General features: G+C 46.8%; 1 long non-coding RNA gene across 1 annotated transcript; it reads right to left on the bottom strand.

The window, feature by feature from the left end:
- Positions 1-4,106: 4,106 nt before the first annotated feature.
- On the bottom strand, positions 4,107-5,764 carry LOC309847164. The gene is made up of 2 exons (XR_014302350.1): positions 5,115-5,764; positions 4,107-4,224 (listed from the first exon to the last, which is right to left on the bottom strand). It is a non-coding gene; the product is annotated as an uncharacterized lncRNA (long non-coding RNA).
- Between the last annotated feature and the right edge of the window lie 7,925 nt (positions 5,765-13,689).

Raw genomic sequence — 13,689 nt, 5'->3', positions numbered from 1 at the left:
GAATCCATTCAGGTTCAGCCCAAATGGTTATTTCCGTAGCCTTCTATACAGAACCACCTTGGTCCTACTATGATAGACCATCTACCCGGCACCCAGCTGTCTGCAGGGATCAAAGGCAGCTGGAGAGGGCTAACCCTCTAAGCCTCCCTGGGCCTCACAGACATGACACTGCCATGGTTATTTTGAGGTGACTGCCCTGATGGTACCAGGTCCTGTGAGGTTGCTCTACTAAGTGGCTCCCTAAGCAGAGAGTGGAAGCAAGAACCATCCTGTGTTCTGGATGTTTTTCTCATTTATCTAAAGTGCTTTTCTTGGCCAAATGCCCCCGTAGAATGTTTCAGTCCTCTCTCTTTTCCCCTCCCAGTCTTCTCTCCATAAAACCCTTAGCTGGTGTGATAATTAATTGTCTGGGTAAGTGTGGCTTGACCACAGTACTAAGATATTTGATCAAAGACACCCAGATGTTGCTGTGAAGGTACTTCTTAGATAAGGTTAACATTTAGACTTTCATTAAAGCAGACCGCTCTCCATAATGTAGGTGGGCTGCATCCAATCATCTGAAGGTCTTAAAGCAAAGGCTGACCTCCCTTGGGAAAGAGGGAATTCTGCCAGCAGACTGCCTTCAGTGTTAAGCTTCAATGTCAACTCTTCCTTGAATCTCCAGCCTGCTGGTCATCCTTTCCTTCTCTATAAGGTCCAGTTTGCAAGCCTGTGGTCTTACTGAGGAGGTCAAGTACTTGTCCTCTGGGATAATTAACTTGTTGGAGGTAAGAGGCTGCAAGGAAACCATGGTTAAAGGGGGAAAATGTACATTTATTATTATAAGTTTTTATTGCCATTATAGGGTGTGATCTTGGACAAGTCTTCTGGTATCTGTGAGCTTCTGTCTCACAGAGTTGCTCAATCAAGATATTATTATTATCGTTAGTAGTAGTACTCACTTTTGGAGATTCTTCTAGTCCCACAGTGTGAAGATGACAGAGATTGTAAGTATCAGAGTTGAGGCTCTGCAAGGGTGGAGGTAATGAAGTCAGTGTTCATGGGCCACAGTCAAGGTTGTATGGAGCACATCTGTGTAAGCTTAAGTTTTAGATCGTCAAATCATGGCTGTGTCATAAAATCCAGGTGGTGGAGAGAACTCAGACTAGCATGTGGTCAGCGATGACCAGCCCAGTGATTTGGAGGCAGTGGGATCACAGCTGAGAGACAGAGAGAAGTTATCTGCTCCTTGGTCCCACAGCCTTCTGTCCCAAATGGTGTGATCATAGCAAGCTTGTCTTTGACTAAAAACAACAACAACAATCCTCACAGGAGCCAGACTTCACCTTCTGCCCTGCCAGGTAAGAAGCAAACCTTCTAACAACTTCACCCTTGGAGTCCGAGAAGGACGGGAAATTCCCCTGGAAGCCCAGAAAGAACCGAGGCCAAACTCTGGGCTTTTTCTGAGCAAACATTTTGAGAGAAACCAAAGTGATGATGATGTGGAAGAACGGCCGGGGCTGTCCCCGCGAACAGCAGCGAGGCTTATGAAAACACAGGGATTAGTACCGATGAATCATTGCCAGTCCTCTCCCTGACAGCGCTGGCTAGGGGCGAGCCGAGAAATACCGGATCTCCGAAAGCGCTGACGAGTTACCCACCAGGCCTGGGAGGTGGATGGCTTTTGAAATTGGTGGGAGGAGAAAGCGGGGAGTGAAGACACGGAGGCGTAACCCCCCCCCTTCCAGAATTCACATTCTTCCTTTTGGTAAGATCATTTCCTACTTTTTCAGAAGTGTGGGTGATTCTAGAATCTGGGTGAATGGCACCCAGGATCCCAACCTTCTGTTCTTCCGGTGTGGGTGGGAATTCATGGCCTTCTGTGACTCTTGCCCTTTGACAAGCAAGGAGGAGATTCTCGGAGGCGAGCTTCCTTGGTTTGGGTTAGTAACAGGAAGGACAGACTACAGGTCTTTGGAGCATGGCTTCAGACAGAATCTAGGGTGAGCCCGGCTTTAAAGGCACTATTCCCTTCAGTGTCTTGACCAACACGATGGATACACAAACATACAGATGTGATAAAATGTGTAGAACTACACACACACACACACACACACACACAGGAGCACAAGTAACACTGGGGAAACCTAACACCGTGAATTGTATCAATCTTCACATCTTGGTCTCAGTATTCTGTCCTATTATACAGCTTTTCAAAATATTACTACCGGGGGAAACTGGGTAAAGTGTCCACAGAATCTCGGTATTATTTAAAAACAGAAACGCGTTTGGGGCACCTGGGTGGTTCAGTCGGTTAAGTGTCTGACTTGGGCTCATGTCATGATCTCAGGGTCCGGGACCCACATCTGGCTTCCCTGTGAGGGGGGAGCCTGTTTCTCCCTCCTGCTTGTGCTCTCTCTCTCTCTCTCTCAAATAAATAAAATCTTTTAAAAAGAAAGAATAAAAACAGATTTATTGAGATATAATTCACAGATCATACAAGTACTCCGTCCAAAGTGTACAGTTCAGTGGCTTTTAGTGCATTCACAAACTTGTCCATTCGTCACCATAATTTTAAAACTTTTTAATTATCTCAATAAGAAACTATTGCTCCCTTTATCTGTCATCTCTTAAAACCCCCATGACCCAAACCCTAGGCAACTACGACTCTACTTTCTTTTCTCCATAGATCCGTGTGATTTGGATATTTCTTGTAATTGAAATCGTACTGTAGGTGGTCCTTTGTGACTGGCTTCTTTCCCTTAGCATTTTTGGTGGCATGCATCAATATTTTGTTTCCTTTTTTTGACGAACAAGATCCCATTGCACGGATAGATCACACTTTATCTGTTCATCCGTTGATGGACATTTGGGCTATTTCCATTTTGGGGCTAGTAGGGATAATGGTACCGGGAATATTCATGTACGGCTTTTTGCGTGGACAAACATTTTCGGTTCTCTTGAGTACATACCTAGGAATGGAATTGCTGAATCATACGGTAACTCGATGTTTAACCTTTCGACAAACTGCCAGACCATTTTCCAAAACAGCTGCCCCATTTTACATTCCCACCAGGAGCGAGCGAGGGTTTCGTCCTCAGGAAGACTTGCTATTTTGTATCTTTTTCTTTATTATAACCCTCCTAGGACGTGTGAAGTGCTATTTCATTGTGGTTTTAATTTGTTTCCCTGATGGCTAATGAAGTGGCACATCTTTTCACATGCACCTTGCTCATTTGTGTATTCTCTTAGGAGAAATGTCTATTCAAATATTTTGCCCACCGGCTGCATTATTCATCTTTGACTTATGGAGCTCTGTATCCGTTCTTGCAAGTGCACATGAATCTATAATTATCTCAAGACGGTTTTTTTTTTTTAAAGAAAGGATATTGGGGAAAAATAAAAGACAATTCAAGAATTAAAAAAAAAAGAAGAAGAAGAAGGGCAGAATGTCACCAGAGAATATATACCGACAACAACCCAGCATACGAAAAGGCTGCGCAACATCATTAGCCATTAGGGAAAAGTAAATTAAAACCACAGTGAGAGCTATCTACACATCTATCAAATTGGCCAAAATAAAAATTAGTGACAACACCAAATGTTAGTGAGGATGTAGAGAATTTAAGTCACTTGCACATTGCTGATAAGAGATATAAAACACCACAGCCACCCTGGCAAACAGTCTGGCAGTTTCTTTTAAGAAATAAACACGCATAGACCCGTGCCTGGGTGGCTCAGATGGTGAAGCATCTGCTTTCAGCTCAGGTCATGATCTTAGAGTCCTGCGATCGAGCCCCGCATCGGGCTCCCTGCACTTCTCCCTCTCCTACTGTTTTTCCTGCTTGTGCTCTCTCACTCTCTCTATCAAATAAATAAACAAAATCTAAGAAAGAAAGAGAGGAAGGAAGGAAGGAAGGAAGAAAAAAAAAAGAAAGAGGGGCACCTGGGTGGCTCAGTGGGATAAGCTTCTGCCTTCGGCTCAGGTCATGATCCCAGAGTCCTGGGATGGAGCCCCACATTGGGCTCTCTGCTCAGCGGGGAGCCTGCTTCCCCCCCTCTCTCTGCCTGCCTCTCTGCCTGCTTGTGAGCTCTGTCTGTCAAATAAATAAATAAAATCTTAAAAAAAAAAAAAAAAAAAGGTAACCCAGGTGGACGACAGATCTATGGCAATGCTCTGCTTCTTGTTTCTATCAGTGCCAGGATCCTGGTGGTGGTTCTGGACTCCAGTTTCACAAGGTGTTACTAATGGGAGAGAACAGTAAACCCAGTAAGGCAGCATATCCAAAGCTCTCTACATCAGCATTTCCTACAACAGTGAATTAAAATTATCTCAAAATAGAAGTTTAATTTAAGAGAGACAGAGAAAAAAAAGAGGGGTTCCTGGGTGCCTCAATTGTTTAAGTGGCCGGCTCTTGACATCAGCTCAGGTCACAATCTCGGGGTCCTGAGATCGAGCCCCGTGAAGGGCTCCATGCTCAGCACAGAGCCTGCCTGAGGATTCTCTCTCTCCCTCTGCCTCTGCCCCTCCTCTCTGTCTCTCTCTCTCTCTCTTTTTCTCTCAAATAAATAAATAAACCTTTCAAGTAAATAAATAAATAAATAAATAGAAAGGTAGCATCTTTGTGGTTCTGCTTACAGTCCTACAGATTATTCATGTGTCATTCAGGGCAAGTGAACATCGTCAGTTTTCCCACCTGAAAAGGGGGGAGAATATGTACTCATGATTGTGGTAAGGGTCAAATAAGAATAAAAGTGAAAGAGCTTACAGCTAACAAAGCACTTGCTGCCTCTGCCCCTATTATTAGAACATTCTCTGATGTCAACCTACTTCCTTTAGTGGGTGCCTCAGTGTCAGAAATGTCCACTCCTCATCATTGGACTTCGTCATGGATAAGGCAGCTACTGTGAGAAAAGTGCCGGAAACCACTCCTTCATACCCAGGCAGAAGCGAAGGTGTTGCTAACACAGAAGCATCCAGGTCCTTCGAAGGACTCAAGATGGGAGGGAAGCAGGACAAGATCTGGGCCCTCCCCAAGGCCACTCAGAGGGGAGGGGCAGGAGAGAGGCCACACTAGAGTCAGGTCACAAGACTTAGGAACTTCTGGTACCCAGGAGTGGGGCTTTTGACTTACCTGCCTGAGTAAGCTTTACTCTTAACCCTGTGGTCTTGGGAAGGTCACCACTCCTCCTCGTCTGCTGGTCAGACGTAAGTCCATGTCAGTTACAAAGTTGGTATGAGGACCACCTCCATGATGCCAGTAAGTGTCTCCGAAACTCCAGTCGCTCCCTCCTACCAATACATCTGCATTTCGACCAAATTCATTTACCACGGCTATTGTTATTTATGTACCATTTTTTTCACTCAGTAAAGTCTCTTCTCTGCTTAAATAACCTTATTTGCTAACGGAAACAAAAGCAGATGCACATCTGTTCACATTTTAACATCTTTGAAAGCAGGCATGTTTCTTACCCGGCGTGATGTATGATGGTTTAATTAGTAGAATTATTTTTCCTTTCTTAATGGAATCTATAATAATGTTGTTTTATCATCAGCCACATTTTAGATTCTATTAACTATGGAATGTCTTTTCTTTAAGCAGAAAACCAGAGTTGCTTATTAAAAATAGAAGGGTCCATTTAAACAAATATATTTTTTAAAATTACATTCTAATTAAATTTCAGCTGGAGTGTGCTGCTTGCAAATATGTTAGCCTGAGGTCTGCTCCTGTTCTATTAAAAAAGGGGAAATTTAGCAAGCAAAGAGGGTCACCAATAACTTATAAGCACACACACACACACACACACACACACACAAACCACAAAACTTCCTAGCATCAAACTGATAGGATCTTCATGATGCAACATAGTACAGAATCCCATGTGATGAACGGTCCCACTCTGCAGCCGCTAAAACTATGTCCTTTAGCAACAAGGGTCTGACTTTAGAAAGCACTGGGAAAAGGATGAGTACCTGAGCAGGGAAGACTGCACCACTGCTTCTGGGAGTGAGGGGTGAAACACTCACAGTCCCTAGGGGAATGAAGGCTACAAAGTAGGGTTCCACATGCAGAAACAACATAGTAGGGAGAGATGTTAACTTAGAAGGACATCCAATGACTTGGGTAGAGTCTTAAAATGTTGAAAGTAGAAGAAACTGGATGAGATACAGAACACAGCATCATATATATATATATATATATATATATATATATATATATATATATATAAATTAAAAGCTTACTCATTCACTGTAAACCCTACATATGCTCACAAGGATACATTTTTAGGATGGGTGTGGGGAGGGTGGGAGAGGAGTGAGGGTACAGGGAAGAAAAATAATATTGATAAAATAAAAATTAGAATAAGAAAGGTTGTTGGGACCAAAAATCATACTGTGCCCTAAGATAAAGTATTTGAGTAACTCAACTATCCCTATTAAAAATCTAAATAGAGTGTAAAGTTCCTATCAGTGTCATGTAGGTATACAGCAGATATTCAGAGAATATCAGCTGCTTGACCTTCAGGTGACCTACAAGGGCTATCTAGAGTGTCTTCAAGAAGTCAAAGTGGTGCTGAATTTCCAGGGACTGTCCCTACATAGATGTCCCTTAGCAGACCCCTGAACTGGTCACGGTCCCTCCCCCACCCCCACACACATGCTGGACACCTCTAGTTCACCACCTCTCCACCACCAATCATCACCCCTCCTCCAAAACCATGGGACCTCTATAGCCAGGCATTCTCCCCTAAAACGGATGCACAATCCCTAAGGAGCTGATTCAGGTAGACACTGCTTCGGAATTAAGTCCCTCCATCCCCTTGCACAGATGGGAACCTGAGGCCAGAGAGCAGCAGAAGCATAAAGTGAATCAGAGAGAGTCCCGTAACTCAACCCAGGTCATTCCCCATTCACATGCACACACATTCCCTCTCCACATAGGGTCTGTAGTGCCCTTTATCTGACTTACGGATAAAGCAGTAGAGAGGCCACCGAGATAGGATTTCCACCCCTGGTGGAGAAGACATTCATGGCCAGGGTGCTTCTCACCAGCCCCTGGAGCACCGAGACATCAGGAGGCCAGGAAATTACTCTGAGGTCAATAGTGCCCTCGCAGAGGACACAGAAGTGATTAACCGCCAGTGGTGTCATTTCTTAATGCCATTATCACCAAGATGATCTATTCTCTCGAAGATAATAGAAAATCAGGTCTGTGGGCTGCTTAGCAAGTTGGCCTCAGAGAGAGGGTAGGAGGCAGAGGCAGCAGAAGCTGTGAGGTGGGCAAGGGCATGAGCCCTTTTATGAGAATATTTCTCTTATTCTCCAAATATATACCATTATCTTCTTTTTAACAGATACCAAGAGATTGAGACCAAGTAACTTGCCCAAATTCATCAAGCTAGTAAGGGGTTCCAACGGCATGTCTGCTCCCCAGGCCCTGGTCTTTTTCCTGCACGGCTTTCTTAGACCCAAGAAGAAAACAAAACATTCTGGGTGAGGTTTGAAAAGAGAGAAGCCCAGCTTTGCAAGGGAGCATGAATCCAAGAGGCTTTTACATGCCTCTGTCTCTTGACAGAGGTCTTAAGGGAAGAGTGTACTTTCCACAAGTGGAATGGAGGAGGGCGTTTGGGGTAGTGAGAACGTAGGGCACATGCCTGGAGCATGGGTCGGTGGTTGGGTCAGAATGTCCGCAAGAGACGTGGAACAGAGGCAGGGTGGGGTGATGGATGGCTCCATGCAGATGGACGGGAGCCTGTGTCCTTGGGCTCAGTGTGTGTGTGTGTGCTCCATAGATGGCCCTGCAGAGCTCATGGGAAGATTTTAAGGTGGAGCGTGGCCAGAGAAGTTAGCCACCATCCCCAGAGCCTTTGCTGCTGAGGGAGAGAGGGGATGAGAATTCAGGTTTTGGGTCAAACTGACCCAAAAGTTTGAGTCCTAACCCTGCCCTGGGTTAGCTATAATCTTGGGGGAGAAGACTCACCCTCTTACCGAACACTTAGAACAGGTCTGGCACATAGTAAATGCTTTGCTATATAAGTCAACAATGATGATGATTATGATGGTGAAGGTAAAGGTGACAACAAAGGAAGAGAAGGTGGGGGAGGGGAATTTGTTGTACTATAGAGGGGAGGGTGACTCCAAGGGTCAAAACTTACCAAAGGATAAGGAGTCACTAAGTCTGCAGCTAGTAGGATTCTGGAAAAGTTCTGGAGACATGGCCAGGAATCCCTCCATGGCCAAGACCCTTGTCTTCTGCTTTGTCTGTTCTGTAATAGTTCCCAGTGCCTTGCTGTGGCTGTAATCAACACAAACCAAGAGACCCTGCACGCTAATCACCGAGCTAGGTGTCAGACACTGAAAATGGATTCAACCATCCTTGGCCTCAAGGAGCTTACAGTCAGAAGAGCGGAGGACCGGGAGGGCACAGACATTTAGGCAATGACCCAAAGCAGAAAAGCCAGCCAACGTGACTGTAGAGCTGGGTGCTGGGAGTAGGGGGAGGGGGAAGCGAGGAGGAGGTGGGGCTGGGGGAAAGGGCAATTCTGCTCCAGGAAGAGGGAGCAGAGGCTTTGACTCACTGAATCTAAGAGAAGATTAGAAAAACCAATGCAAAAAGAACAGAAATTGGGTAGTTCCAGGTTTCTGTGTAGCAGGAAAGAACCAGTCGCTTTGACCAGGCCCTAGAATAAACGTACAACCCTTTCTCCATTTGGTCTTCTTTGCTCAGGATTCCAAGTCCTGAATGTCCCTTCTTTGGTCTCCAGAAGGCAGAACATCAGGAATTTTCATCCTGTGAGCAGATTCATTTCCAGAAAGAAAATCTGGTCAGAGTTGCCAAAAGAGCAGAAAAAGATACAGATTACCAGAAAGAAGAAGTTCGAGCTCAGGCAGACACAGCTAGGTTCCCAGCCAGTCTCCTCTGATTCGGCTCAGAGAGGGAGAGCGCGGGTTGTAAACTCCTCCTGCCTCCCCCACTCCGGGCATCCCTTCCACTGGGAGCAGTGGTAAGATCTAGTTCTGGCCAATGAGAGGTAGGCAGAATCCAGTAGTGGGACCCCCTGGGTAACCTCTGGGAAAGGCAATGCCCCCTTTGGGATCTGTTCCTTCCGTCCGTTCTTTGCACCTGAAAATAGTCTTGATACCTGGAAAAGCAGTATTCTTGTCTCCTAAAACAAAACTGCTCTAGGTGGGGAGCTGGGAAGGGAAAAGGAAGGAACCCAGGCCAGGACTCTGTCAAACTACTTACTTTGGAGTGGAGACAGAATGAGAAACGCAAACCATCTGAGTTCAGAACCCTCGGGACAATTAGTTTGACAGGTGTTTGGGGTAGAGGGTGGGGGGCTGGCCACCTCCTTTCCTTGGAGCTCAGCAAGCAAGTGATGACGCAGGAAGCCTTGCCTGACCCCCGGAATAAATCACAATTCCCCCATTTCATAGGTTTGTGGTTCGCCGGTCTGTTCCCTGTGGGCAGGGACCACAATTATTTGTGCCTGTTGGTAGAATGCCATGTCCTTTGCTGGATTCTGAGCTTTGCAAGGGCCCAGTTATATCTGTGTCTGTAACTCTATATTGTATCTGTATCCGTATTCATCCATCTATCTAGCATCCATCTAAAGCCCTCGTGTCCCCAGTACCCAGCACGGTGCCATGTACAACACAGGTCCGCAAATCTTGCTAAGTAAGCGAACGAGTGAGTGAGTGAATGAATGAATGGGCTGAATGGAAGTCGTGAGATGAAACTGTATCTTCGGGCCCCTCCACCGCCTTCATTTCTAGAAGAACAAGACATGAATAAACAAACTGGGGATTCCTCAGTTCTTCATAAGAGCAGAGACGCCTCTGAAGGTTCAGGGCTGACTATCCAACGCGTTGTGTCTCCAGGGATTTCCTCGGAGCCCCGCCTGGCTTCTCAAAGTGCACAGAGATTAAGAGTGTGTCTCCGGCGGACAAGAGGTTGGTCCTGCCTGGAGTCTGGGGGGCAGGTGGGCTGTGATTGCTGAGGATCATGCTCTCTGCCGACTCCCCGATGGCCCTCATGTCTACTACCCCCCTTCCCTACTTTTCTACCCTCCCCCTCCCCCACTGTCACCACCTGATCCCTGGGGTCGGTGGCAGAAAGCAGCACGCCTTTCCACAGCCCTGAATCAGGCCAGCTGGTGTATCATGCACAGTCAAAGCCACATCAAAGGCTAGAGTTGGGTTGGCGGGTCTACACTGAAAGCCCTCAGGAGCCACAGCCTGGAGGCCTGGGGGCTCCTGAGGCAGCCTCTGGCTCCCTGGGGGACGAGGTACTTTCCTGAAGAGAACACATCATTCGGCTCTTCCTGTGCTTTTACTGTAAATTCTTGGTTTATTACGCACCTAAGAGGAAGGACGGAGGGGAAAGAGAGACAGAGACACAGGGGAGCTTTGATCCGAAAGCAGCACACACAAAGCAAGAGACATGTTCAGAGCTCTGAGCCACAGGGCCCCCGCAGGCAGAGACTGGGGTCCTGACATGGAAAGTAAATGTCCCTGGAACAGGAAGCTCAAGGGCCAGGGATGAAAATCCAAGCCTCCTTATGCTTTGCTCAGTGCTCTTTCCACACATCCAGACAGCCACTCTTCCTGAGACACCTTGAGAATCCAGGGCCTTCTGGAAGGAGGGGAGGCAGTGGTGTGCACAAAGGGCCAAGCAGACACACATTCAACTAACCAGGGCCAGTCACTGCATCTGGTATCTTAGAAAACACAGAAATAAAAAGCCCAGGGCTGTGCCGCCAAGGAGCTCCTAGTCCATGGAGAAGACCCGGACGACCCCAGGCTGACTGCAAGAAGGGTTCATCATTCACAGAAAAGAAATTTGAGTCAGGACGGGGGAAATACCATGCACCAGACATCAGTAGAGCTTCCCTGGCCTTTGGCATGAGCCTGTGTTCACTGGGGAATGAAAGGTCACCATCAGCAGAGGTGACACCTGGCAAAGTCCTGGAAGTGGGGACGTACTCGGTGCCATCCAAACAGGGACCGACCGGGGAGGTCATTCCAACCAGCTTGGATGCCCCCAAAGCTGGGAGTCTGACCTCATTCATGTCTGAACACCCAGCACAGGGCCGGAGCCTAAAGAGCAGGGTCTGAATGAAAGCCAGTGGGTCCTGATGGGGAAAACGTCGGGCCTTAAGGTGGTGTATGTTAACACCACTGTCTCCTACTGTCCGTGAGTTTGTGCAGAAACCACCTATGAGGCAATACCTATCAACCCTATCAAACGCCCCATATTTTGAGGCCTAGCAAGTCAAGGTTAAGACTTGAGGACAGTTGGCCAAGAATACCTATGACTCACTTGCAGTCTTTACTAAAGAGTTTATCATTAATTCATCCAAGAGAGAAAGAAATCAAAGAATTGGGGACTTCTTAGAGAAAGCATTTGCCAGGGTTCTCCCCTCTTCTTCACCCGTCCCCCATCACAGGGAAGAGGCAAAGATGTCCTTTCCCCACCGCAGCCCCCAAGAAAAGCCCTTCAAGAGGCGACCCAGAGAGCCTGACCTGTGGCCCCTGCGGTGGGATGGTTCTGAACTCTGGCAGGGAAGGGAAATTCTGTCTCCTGGGCCCTTCAAATCTCAACTCATTTCACTCTCTGTGTATCTACAATTGAACATACGTACGACCGGTCAGAACGTCTCTGCTCTGCAACTTTTTTCACTCATCCAAAAGATCTGGAGGTTTGTCCTTGATGTCGCATTGACCTCTAGTTCGTTCCGCTTTAACTGCCACAGGTAGGCCCTCGTGGTTTACGGATGCATTCCCTGCTTTCTTTTCTAAAGCGCAAAAGAATGCATGATCAGTGCAGAAAACTCAAAATATAGGAAAGGGGATTTTTTTTTTTTTTAGAAGCCTGCCACATAGAGCAGTAATTTAGATAAATCAAGCCAGCTGTGGCATGGAGGTCAGATCCCTGAGGGGGAGACAGGAGGCAAAAGGAGAATCCTTGAGATAATGGTATGGTGAGGTAACAGCGACCCGGTCACAGAGCAATGATGGGAGGCGGCCTTTAAAGGCCGACCGCTTGGACGGCAGACGCCACACTTCTTCACACTGTCATGGAATATATCACCAACACAGTGCTGTCAGGACATCAAACAGGGTATCAGATCGAATCCAAAAGAAGGGATGGATTCAGAATTTATGCTAGTCACTCTTCTCTTTAGAGATGGACAAAGAAATCCCTAAGAAGAAATGTGTTCTGGGCTCCCCGAGTCTCGTAAATGTAGACAACACTGGGGGGTAAGGGGAACCGGGAACAGGATCTCGTGTATGGCATCAGAACTGTCACTTATGGAGGCTAACAGAGCAGCTAACTCAGGAGCAGCTAACTCCACAGAGCAGCTAACTCAGGAGCAGAAGGGTCTGTCCACCTGAGGAATTGAGGGCAGGTCTCCTGGGAGCAGAGGGCCAAGAGGACCGTATTGCTCAGATCCAAACTGGGAAAGAACACTAAGAAGTGGAAGGTAAGGCCAGGAAAACCCATACCTCATCAGAGGTTCCGAGACAAGCCACAGGCACCAGAAACAAAGCTATCTTTAGAAACGTGAGACACAAGCTAGCCTACATTCACAATTAACACAGGGAAAGCGAGTTCAGGTATAGCACTTGGGGAAAACCGTAGCTACGTGGACAAAAATGCCTAGGCTTGTGGATGTCACTGAAGAGAACGATTCCGTCTGAAGACCACGTGATTTGCAGCGTGGACCAGGAACTAGACCAGCAAGCACCTGGAAGGCAGGGAAAGCACCACGGGGCTCTGCAGGCCTGAGCGACCACAGCGCCACCGTGAGGTGGGGAGAAGCAGGGACTGCGAATCCAGCTCTCCTACGGGGCTTGCAATTGAGGAAAAGAACTAATCCTACTGGAATTGAATAAGCATGTAAGGTTCTTGGAAAATCTGGAGAATTGGGGGAGTCTGGAAAGAAAGAAAGGAAAAGAAGGAAGGAAGGAAGGAAGGAAGGAAGGAAGGAAGGAAGGAAGGAAGGAAGGAAGGAAGGAAGGAAGGAAGGAAAGAAAGAAAGAGAGGCTCCAATTCCTTCTAGACATGTGGGTTCAGAAGCAATAATGACTGCGACCTTATTCATATCCCAAGCATGCCAGGGATTTTAGAAAAATCTTTCCTCCAACCCATCAAACTCTGTTTCGACAGACTTTCCCCACTTTGTATTTCAAAAGCCAAAGAGAAGGGGGAAGTCATGGCCTCAAGTCATCCCACCCCAAATAAAGTTTTTTTCTGAAAAAGGATATTTAGTCATTTTTGTGAAATGTCATGTGTGTGTCACTGAGTTAACATTGGACTGTGACATTCTTGGACTATTTGATTCTTAAAATCAAAATGTGGAGAGGGTCACAGGAAAAAAAACGTCAAAAGCATCTAGCCCCAGGCCTTGTCCAACAAAAATCTAACCCACTTCTGGGATGATTTGCAGAGTTGTGCATTTTGCATAGTTAGGCTTAAATTCTGCTTCTGTGGGAGAAACAGGAGCGCTAAACGTTAAAGGTCTCATTTCTTCATACTTCTTTTGCCCTCTGCCCTCAGGCCATGCGCAGGTGATGGGGGGAATTTATAGTAGGAAACCTAGTGCTGATGTTGTCACCATGAGTCAGCTCAGGTGGATTTAGGCAGAATGGGACTCAGGCAGCTGCGTGAGAGTCCTTGCTGTGCTAGTGGTGAGCTCTGCGAC

This window comes from Mustela nivalis (genome assembly GCF_964662115.1).
Source record: "Mustela nivalis genome assembly, chromosome: 13".
Lineage (NCBI taxonomy): Eukaryota > Metazoa > Chordata > Mammalia > Carnivora > Mustelidae > Mustela > Mustela nivalis.
Note: the sequence above shows the minus strand (reverse complement) of the source record. Positions and strands in the feature narration are given on the sequence as shown.